Raw genomic sequence first — 10,826 nt, forward strand, 5'->3', positions numbered from 1 at the left:
AATCCCAAATCATGCAGAACTCCTCAAAAGGGGCGTATGGCTTAATCACAAGTGTGGTTCTTTTTCATTCTGGGTAATATGAGGAAGTTTATGCTTGAAATATATGTAGAATTGGGTACATATGAAGGACAAAGCAGTTTTAATTTAGTTTGAGTGAAGGAATTTAATTTATAGCAAAATCCGAATTCGTGCAGAACTCATGAAAGCAAGCTTATACTTGGATTCCTGAAACTTTAGATTTGCTCTTTCTTTTACTGCAAAGTACAACGTTGTTTTTTCTTGAAATCTATCTAGACATTGATAAATACCAGCCGAACATCTCTGCTGCCGCTTTTGATAATTTATGGTTGGGCATTCTTACCTTTTCTTACCCGCTTTTTACAAATTATGGTTGGACATTCAGACCTTCTTGCAGCCGAACACCTCCGCTGCCTCTTTTGATGGTGTATAGTCTGGCTTTCGAGCCTTTTCTTCCCCGGTTTTTACAAATTATGGTTGGACATTCAGACCTTCTTGCAGCCGAAAACCTCCGCTCCCTCTTTTGATCATACATTGTCAGGCATTCGCACCTTGTCTTACCCGCCTTTTACAAACTTTAGTCGGACATTCACACCTTCTTGCAGTTGAAGAACCTCCGCTCCCTGTTTTGATCATGTTTGGTCTGGCAATACTACCTTTTCTTACCCGTTTGTGAGTAATTATGGCTGGACATTCACAGCTTCTTGCAGCAAAACACCTCTCCCGTTTTTGATGATGAATGGTCCGGCATTCTTACCTTTTCTAACACATTTTTCAGCAATTATGGTCGGAGATTCACACCTACTCACAGCCGAACACCTCCGCTCCCGCATTTGATGGTGTAACGTGAGGCATTCTCACCCTTTCTCATCAGCTTTTTGCAAATTATGATCTGACATTCACACCTGCTTTTGATGATGTATGGTAGGCATTCGCACATTTTTTTTACCCATTTTTCAGGAATTATGGGTGGACATTCACACCTTCTTGCAGCTAAACACCTCCTCTCCCGCTTATGATCATGTGCGGTTTGATATTCAAATATTTTCTTTCATGTCTCAAAGCAATTATTGATGGACATTCAGACCTTCTTGTAGCTGAACCCCTCCACTCCTTCTTTCGATGGTGTATAGTCGGGCATTCGAGCCTTTTCTTCCCCGCTTTTTACAAACCATGGTCGGACGTTCACACCTTCTTGCAGCCGAAAAACTCCGCTCCCGCTATTGATTGTGTACAGGCAGGTATTTTAACCTTTTCTTACCCGCTTTTACAAACTATGGTCGGACATTCAAACCTTCTTGTAGCCGAACACATCCACTCCTCCTTTTGATGATGTATGGTTGGGCATTCGCACCTTTTCTTACCCATTTTTCAGTAATTATGGGTGGACATTCACACCTTCTTGCAGCTGAACAACTCCTCTCCCGCTTATGACCATGTGCGGTTTGATATTCGAAAATTTTCTTTCATGTTTCAAAGCAATTATTGATGGACATTCAGACCGTCTTGCAGCTGAACACCTCCGCTCCCGCTTTTGATGGTGTATGTTTGGGCTTTCGAGACTTTTCTGCCCCGGTTTTTACAAATTATGGTTGGACATTCAGACCTTCTTGCAGCCGAAAACCTCCGCTCCCTCTTTTGATCATACATTGTCGGGCATTCGCACCTTTTCTTACCCACTTTTTTCAAACCATGGTCGGACTTTCACACCTTTTAGTAGCCGAACAACTCCGCTCCCGCTATTGATTGTGTACAGTCAGGTATTTTCACCTTTTCTTACCCGCTTTTTACCAACTATGGTCGGACATTCACACCATCTTACAGCGAAACACTTCCGCTCCCTCTTTTGATGGTGTATATTCAGGCATTCGCACCTATTCTTACCCCCTTTTTACAAACTATGGTCGGACATTAACACCTACTCACAGCCGACCAACTCCGCTCCTGCATTTGATGGTGTATAGTCGGGCATTCTCACACTTTCTCATCAGCTTTTTGCAAATTATGATCTGACATTCACACCTACTTGCAGTCGAACAGCTCTGCTCCCGCTTTTGATTATGTTTGGTTTGATATTCGAACCTTTTCTTAACTGCTTTTTACAAACTTTGGTCGGACGTTCACACCTTCTTGCAGCCGAACACCTCCGCTTCCGCTTTTCATGGTGTATATTCCGGCATACAAACCTTTTCTTATCCGCTTTTTACAAACCATGGTCGGACTTTCACACTTTGTTGCTGAACAACTCTGCTCCCTCTTTTGATTTTTTAGAGTCGGGTATTTTCACCTTTTCTTACCCGCTTTTTACCAACTATGGTCGGACATTCAAACCTTCTTGTAGCGGAACACATCCACTCCTGCTTTTGATTATGTATGTTCGGGCCTTCGCACCTTTTCTTACCCATTTTTCAGTAATTATTGGTGGACATGCAGACCTTCTTGCAGCCGAAAACCTCCACTCCCGCTTTTGACGGTGTATAGTCGGGCTTTCGAGCCTTCTCTTCCCCGCTTTTTACAAATTATGGTTGGACATTCAGACCTTGCAGCCGAAAACCTCCGCTCCCTCTTTTGATCATACATTGTCGGGCATTCGCACCTTGTCATACCCGCTTTTTACAAACTTTAGTCAGACATTCACACCTTGCAGCTGAAGCACCTCCGCTCCCTGTTTTGATCATGTATGGTCTGGCAATACTACCTTTTCTTACCCGTTTGTGAGTAATTATGGCTGGACGTTCACACCTACTTGCAGCCGAACACCACCTCTCCCGCTTTTGATGATGTATTGTTCGGCATTCTAGTCTTTTCTAACACATTTTTCAGAAATTATGGTGGGACATTCACACCTACTCACAGCCGAAAACTTCCGCTCCCACATTTGATGGTGTGTAGTCGGGCATTCTCCCCCTTTCTCATCAGCTTTTTGCAAATTATGATCTGACATTCACACCTACTTGCAGTCGAACAGCTCTGCTCCCGCTTTTGATTATGTTTGGTTGGATATTCGAAACTTTTCTTAACTGCTTTTTACAAACTTTGGTTGGACGTTCACACCTTGCAGCCGAACACCTTCGCTTCCACTTTTGATGGTATATATTCGGACTTTCGAACCTTTTCTTACCCGCTTTCTACAAACCATGGTCGGACTTTCACACCTTCTTGTAGCCGAACAACTCCGAACAAATGTAAGCTCTGTGGAGAATTAAATCACCTCTTCAGAGATTGCCCTAAATCTTTTGCCAAGAAATTAAAGACGGTAAAGTCACAGTCAAGCCAACAAAGAGAAGGACCAGAGGTGGCAGTTGGTGAACAAAATGAAGAGGTTGACCCAATAAATTCAAACTTCCCGCCAAAAGCTTGGATTGGAAGTGAGGAACATAAAGGGGAGGGGCCTGTAGAGGCCTCACCACTCAGTGCTGAAGTCTGTGAGAATTCACAGGCAGAGGGTGGAGCTACGCTAAATGAGGAGGAAGAGCAGACAGGTGAGTGTAGTGAAGATACTCACCTCCCCGAAGGTCAACAGCCGAAGAGGACGGCATCTGAGTTGTCCTCCGATTCCCCAGTGGTATCAGAGAAGAGGGGAAGGGTTAGGTCCCTTTCAGACAGTTCTTCAGTGGAAGAACCTAGAGTCTTCCCCTCCGACTCACCAAATGAGGTCTCCTTTTTAACTTTAGCTCTGCAATCAACACCCAGGGACTCAAAGTTAAATGCAACATTGCGTCAGAGGCCAACACCGAGAGTCCGAAAAGGAAATATAGATCACCCTACTCACTTTTCACCTAAAGAAATTAAGGAAGAGCTAGTTTCCCAAGAAATAACCTGAGTGTGTAATTTGTTTTGATAACTTAGAAAAACGAAAATGACAGACCTACTTTCCTTTATCCTTTTAATGGTTCTCACCTTCTCAACACTAAATGTGAGAAGTGTGAAATCAAAGACAAGAGCCCAGAGTATTTTATCCTTCTTAGTCTCCATAAAATCAGATGTGTTTTTAATACAAGAATGTGGACTACCTTTTTCAAAAAACCATAGACAATGGGAGGAAATGTGGCCCCATTTATCGATATGGAGTGGCTCAAATCAAAATAAAAATGATGGTATGGCCATTCTAATTAAAAATCCGCATGTTCTGGTGAAAGGTAGCACAGTGGCGGACGGGCACTTTTAGCACACTTGAATTTTATGGGGCAAGACTTTAACCTCTTAAATATTTATGGTTTCAATGGAAAAAATTACAGGTATGACCTTTTAGAAGATATACAGCTTTACATGCTAGGGCAAGTACCTTTAGTTGTAGGAGGGGATTTTAACTGTATCTTGAGCAGGAAAGATAGAAAAAGAGCAGGGGGAGATTTTAAAGTGGATTTCTATTTGGACTTCGATTTTACTTCAGGGCATATGCAGGGATTTTAAGCTTACTGACTGTTTTAAAACCATGCATCCCAGAGAGGAGGGCTTCACCTGGTTTAGTCATGATGGCACCAGAGCCTCTCGCATTGATTATTTCTTTACTAGAGATTGCCCACCCACTGATGTTAGATTAACTCCTGTTTTCTTTTCAGACCACCTTATGCTCTCCTCCACCCTTTCCCCCCCTTCTGGTGTGACGGTAGGAAGTGGTCTGTGGAAACTCAACTGTTCCCTGTTGGAGGATGAAATCATAGTCAGTCAGTACAGGGAATGTTATAAAGAGTGGCAGACCTTTCAAGACCTCTACGAAACACATGCACAATCGTGGGAAATGGTGAAGGAAACGACCCAGACTTTTTTTAAACAGCAAGGTAAACGTAAAAAAAGGAAAGAGAATAGATGTATGATGGGACTACAGAAACGCTTACAGCGCTACTTTAAACTAAATCAGTGTGGCATAGACTTTAATGAAGAAATCAAACATGTCAAAAAGGAAATGTCAGTTTTAGCAGAAATAAAGAGTAAATGAATTTTTGTAAGAAGCAGGGAGCAGGAAATTGAGGAAGGTGAAAAATGCACACGGTACTTTATTAAGAAAGTTATAAATAAAAAGGAGTGTATTCAAAATCTAAAAAGAGAAGATGGGTTTTTAACAAAATCCACACAAGAGATGATTGAAACTGTACATACCTTTTATAGTAACATGTACAAAGAGAAACCAGTGCACTTGGAAACATCGGCAGAAATTTTAAAATTCGTTGACAAAACCGTAAAAGAGCATGCACACTTGACACAGGATTTTACTGCTTTAGAGTTAGAAAAAATGCCTAACAGGTTTTAAGAGAAGTCGAGCTCTGGGTTTAGACGGGCTTCCTGCAGAATTCTATCTGACCTTTTGGGACCTTTTATCATCAGACATTTTAGATGTTTTTAAAGATTTTGAAAAACTCGACCGACTGCCTGACAGTTTTAGAGTGGGAATAGTGACTCTACTTTTTAAAAAAATGATAAGACTGACCTAAAGAATTGGAGGCCCATCACACTTTTAAACTTTGACTGTAAACTTTTTAGCAAGGTTTTAGCGACACGGATGTCCTCTGTTTTAGAGGAGGTAATTCACCCAGACCAGGCTTGTGCCATCTCAGGGAGACAACTCACCGACAGCCTCGTACTGATTAGAGACATCATTGATTACGCTAGAGACAGAAACACCCGGCTTGTCATCTTAAATTTAGACTTTGAAAAAGCTTTTGATCGGGTCTCGCATCAATATCTCTTTCAGGTGTTGCAGCCATCGAGTAGTTCCTCCTTGGTCAGCCGAGGAGCAAGGGGGGGGGGGAGCAAAGCTCACCATGGGGAAGGTGGCTATGCCAACTAGCCTGATGCCCTGCTCCCGCAGTGACGGATAATCGTACTCTGGTTTCTCTTCATAACGTACAAGTCTTTCGCCTTTTACTAAAGACTTCAGTGGAGAGCAGCACTAATGAGTTGTTTCTATTTTTGGCAGGCTTTACCTTTGCGGGTGAAGCCCTTTCTGTCTGTGCAAAAGAAATCTTGTTACTGTGCAGAGTGACTTCTCTGAGTAGAGTCGCCTTACTTGTTGCGACTGCTTTGTCCTTCTTAATTACCATGTCTAGAAAGATTTAAACAAAAAAAACAACGTTGTACTTTGCAGTAAAAGAAAGAGCAAATCTAAAGTTTCAGGAATCCGAGAATAAGCTTACTTTCACGAGTTCTTCACGATTTCGGATTTTGCAATAAAATGAATTCCTTCACTCAAACTAAATTAAAACTGCTAAACCGCTAATCTGTTACATGTAAGGCAGATGTCAAATTCACCGAAATAGGATCTAAGGGTATTCGGCCAATCGAGCTGTAGCAGCTTCGGTAAAAGAGTATAAGTTGAAGAGTTTGTGAATAAAGGTGTGCGCACACATAGTGAGCTGTAGGAAAATAGGCAGGGAGCAATGCCGGCTGGGGTATATGTTCTTGTATGTTGTCTGACTGTTTGATTTGAATGTGTTGTGTAAGTGTCCTGTTGAATGTTACATGTTTGGGCTTTGACACGCTTCACTGTGGTTGTTAACTGTGTGGTGTGTCCTGAAATGTTATATGTTTGGGCTGTGTGACATGCTTAATGCTTGTCAGTAGCTACCCACTTATTCATATATAGCAACTTACAACATAAGAAGTCCGGACATACTTTGATAGTAGTTGTAGAAGTATCCTTATTGATAATAGATAAACTAATTCATAGTGATAGAACAGTAGATGAACAGGTGCCTGCACATGTCTCACGAAAATAAAATGGGTGTATGATTGCTGACGGCAGAGCAATACTGCCAAACTTATGAGTTCTTGTGGCAAACTTGATTCAGTGTCTTGACGTGTATACGCTGTTTCGCTGACTTGATTGTCACAAGAAACAAAGTGTGTTTGATAAGATCCGACCATTTTATTACGGGAGGATCAGTATGTATGGATTCTGATGTGACTGATAAACCCATTCATATCTTAAGCATCATCTAATACGTGAGACAACGCCCTGACACACAATCAAAAAAAAAAAAGAGAGAGGGGTTTTGTGTCCCCACAGTCCATAATGTAGAAAAGAGAGAAAAAAGCCTTTCTGATTTGGTGTGTGTGCTCACAGTGCAGAGTGTAGAGAAAAGAGAGAAAAGAAAGCCGTTTTGGTGTCACAGGTGTTGTGACTTACACACACATATTTCTGAATTGAGAAAATAAATCATTTTAGAGGAAGCAGTAGAGTTTAGATCCCACATTTGTTGATAGGCATTCATTTATTTTTTCTTTTAATCAGTTTTAAAGTGAATACTAACTGAGAAATGAAAAAGGTTAAGAGTTTAGAAGGTTTATGATCAGCTGAGTCTCTAAACAGAACAGCAAAGGGCTTCATTGAACATTTAAAAAAGATTCAGATTGTTAGAATATCCAGAAATTATAGGAATGGTGGTGATTACTCTTATTTTCTAGAATGGAAATAACTGCACCATGTCTGTTTTATGAATTTAAGGGGCTAAAAAGTTTTGTTCTCGTTTTTCTATGATTAACCGAATGTATGTGAGAGTCCAAACAGACAGAAGGGTTACGGCCAAGCGCTGGACCTTCCAAAAAAGATGAGACAGGCTGGACCCGTGCCATACTAGTTAAGACCTGCCTGTGGATAACAGGTTCTTTAAACTCTCACACACACAAACTCACACACACGTTCGCACACATACACCCATACACACACACATTCTTGAGCTTGCTGCAAGATTAAACCTTTGCATTAACCGACTCCAGCAACTCTGAGTCTCATTGAGAGAATTTTCTCAACAATTGGGTACTCAAACCAGATCTCGACGTTTTTTCCGCCGTCCAGGGTCGGAGCTGAAACCGTGCACGGGGGAGTCCAGTACTCCTAATGAAAGACCCCCTGCTGAATTGCGGTAATTAGGGGCCAGTGTCCACTGAAAGGGGGAAAAAGTGACGAGATCGTACTTTTGAATCAATGGCCAGAAGCCATTGGCAGTGCAGGCATCAACAATTATGGTGTTATTTCACCCATTAACACTTAAGGTACCTCATGCAGTGGCTGTGATATGGTTACTTAACAAAATATCTTTACCAGACATCTCTCCTACATAACTGTTCTTCTTTCACAGCCACACCTTGTTGTCGAGAGATGTGCTACACTTAATCCATCCACACTGCTACCTACCCCACAGATGGAAATTCTCATGATTGCATGTCAGAAATAACCATCAACGTTTTACCCAGGCCAGACTTAACTGATATACGTTATGAAAATGCAGAAATAACTATATTTATTCGACAGGTCACGCAAAAAACCCTGATGGCACAAATGCTACAGGATTTGCAGTACTAACAGAAACTGAAGTTTTCTTAAAACAACCACTACCAAAAAATTACTCTGTTCAAGCAGTCGAATTGGTAGCTTTAACTGAAGTTTGTAAATTAAATAACAAAAAGGTTGTTAACGTTTACACTGACAGTCAGTATGCCTTCTCAACTGTACATGTGTTAACACAGCATTGGAAAAACAGGTATGTTGACATCCACAGCTAATGTATAAACTACAAATATTTTAGCATTATTAGATGTTATTCAATTGTCATCTACAATAGACTCGTATGAATGACCAGAAGGAAAACCATACTGCCAAAGAATTTGTTTAAATATGCTGCAGTATTAAGCCATGGACCATGTCATGTCTCAACAGGAGGGATGGAAGCAATAATGAACAAGGTTTTTACAGCATATGGTTTTACTAATTATTGAAAAATTATTTTTAGAATAAAGAAATGAATAAAGTTTTGTCTAGCAGGTCAAATATGTGCAAAATACAATCCACAGGGCAATCTAAGACCAAAACAAAGATAATACCCTAAGCCAGTGTATCTTTTTCAACATATTTGTTTGGATTTCATTATTTCATTATTGTGTAGATTTCATTGAACTAAATTAATGTTAAGGGAAACGATTCTGCTCAGTGACAACAGAGGTTTTTACCAAATGGACTGAAATATTTCCATGTGCACAAGCAGATGCACTCTCAGTAGCAAAAGCACGGGTAAAATAAATCATTTCTAGATTTGAAATTCCTGAAAAGATCTTCAGTGATAATTTGACACACTTTGTAAACAATGTCATCTCACTGATGGCAAAGAACTTAAAATAGACCTTAGAAACCACTGTGCATATCATCCATAATCAGCAGGTTTCGTGGAGAGACACAATGGAATAATTAAGTCAAGACTGAAAAAAATCATGGAAGAAATGGGAAATGTTGGGTTTACTGTTTACCATCCTAAAAATGCATCCTCCAACTAGCACAAGATGAACTCCATTTGAGAAAAGGTATGGAAGACCATTTGTACTCCCACAGTCAAAACACAGTCATCAACTGACATGATGAAGAAAAAAAGAAAAAGAGAAGAAACCTTAGCAGAATACAAATATTAACAAGTAGAGAGATCTCTTCTGTTTAGTCTGTTCCAGGTGAACCGGTGAAGGAATATCTGAAGACAGTAAAACCCGGGGACTGGATCATCATCTAAGTGATAAAGAAAAAGAACTGGTCCAGTCCAAGGGGGGAAGGTCCATTTCAGGTACTACTTACATCACCCACAGCAGCTGAAGGACTTCTTGGATTCACTTATCACATTGTACTACGACCTTCAGAAGTAGGGAAAGATTAGTTACCCACCACTGTTTTCTTAGGCAAAAGTCTGACTACAAAGGGGAATTCTCTCTACAGGAGGGAGTTCATCTCAACCTCAGTGAAGAAAACAACGGCTAACATGAGAACATAGGGTGTGACTAAAATAAGACAGGGAAAATGGATGGACAAAGGCCGTGGCATCCATTCAGATTACCAGGATTTTGTGGGTTAAGAGGAACCAGCTGTGTATTATTAATCATTACTCTTATTATAGTATTCCCAATTTTATGGTATGAAGCATGGATTAGCAGAAATAAAGATGATGCAGGACAGAGTACCACCACTGTCCCCTTGACATAGAAAGTGCCACACTAGTAATAACATTTATTTAAACTTGGAGATAAATGGAGAAAATAATCTCATATGCAATAGCTGAGACAGAAAAAACAGAAAACTTTTGAAGACACGATTAAAAGAACATTTAGAACATACAATAAGCTTAAAAGGAGTGACAAATCTGCGACTGCGGAGCATAGAAGTCTAATTAAAAACAGGAGCAGTAGGACAGACTTTTGGGAAATCTGAGTAAGCTCTGGGAATCAAATTTAGATAATGATCAGACTTGGCCTTTCTTATTTCTGCTGTACATTTATTTCTAAGCTTCCTAAAAGCAAGGCAATGACCCGGGGCCCTCATATGCCCAGCTAGCATCCAAGGTTTATTTGGAGGTGGTTCAGCTGCAAGTTGTGAATTTCTGACTAAAGTTTGTAAAAAGCGGGTAAGACAAGTTGCGAATGCCTGACAATGTATGATCAAAAGAGGGAGAGGAGGTTTTCGGCTGAAAGAAGGTCTGAATATCCAACCATAATTTGTAAAAACCGGGGAAGAAAAGGCTCGAAAGCCCGACTATACACCATCAACAGCTGGAGCGGAGGTGTTCAGCTACAAGAAGGTGTGAATGTCCGACCATAGTTGGTAAAAAGCGGATAAGAAAAGGTGAAAATAACCGGCTGTACACAATCAATAGCGGGAACGGAGTTGTTCGGCTACTAAAAGGTGTGAAAGTCCGACCCTGGTTTGTAAAAAGTGGGTAAGACAAGGTGTGAATGCCCGACAATGTATGATCAAAAGAGGAAGCGGAGGTTTTCGGCTGCAAGAAGGTCTGAATGTCCAACCATAATTTGTAAACACTGGGGAAGAAAAGGCTCGA

The 10,826-nt window shown here is 40.8% G+C and overlaps 1 non-coding gene across 1 annotated transcript; it reads left to right on the forward strand.

The window, feature by feature from the left end:
* Positions 1–5,839: 5,839 nt before the first annotated feature.
* Positions 5,840–5,953, forward strand: LOC140285051 (U5 spliceosomal RNA). The gene has a single exon (XR_011910252.1). It is a non-coding gene; the product is annotated as a U5 spliceosomal RNA (small nuclear RNA).
* The last annotated feature ends 4,873 nt before the right edge of the window (positions 5,954–10,826 follow it).

The sequence above is a fragment of the Leuresthes tenuis genome, unplaced genomic scaffold (assembly GCF_036924035.1).
Source record: "Leuresthes tenuis unplaced genomic scaffold, fLeuTen1.0.hap1 SCAF_24, whole genome shotgun sequence".
In the NCBI taxonomy this organism is placed as follows: Eukaryota; Metazoa; Chordata; class Actinopteri; order Atheriniformes; family Atherinopsidae; genus Leuresthes; species Leuresthes tenuis.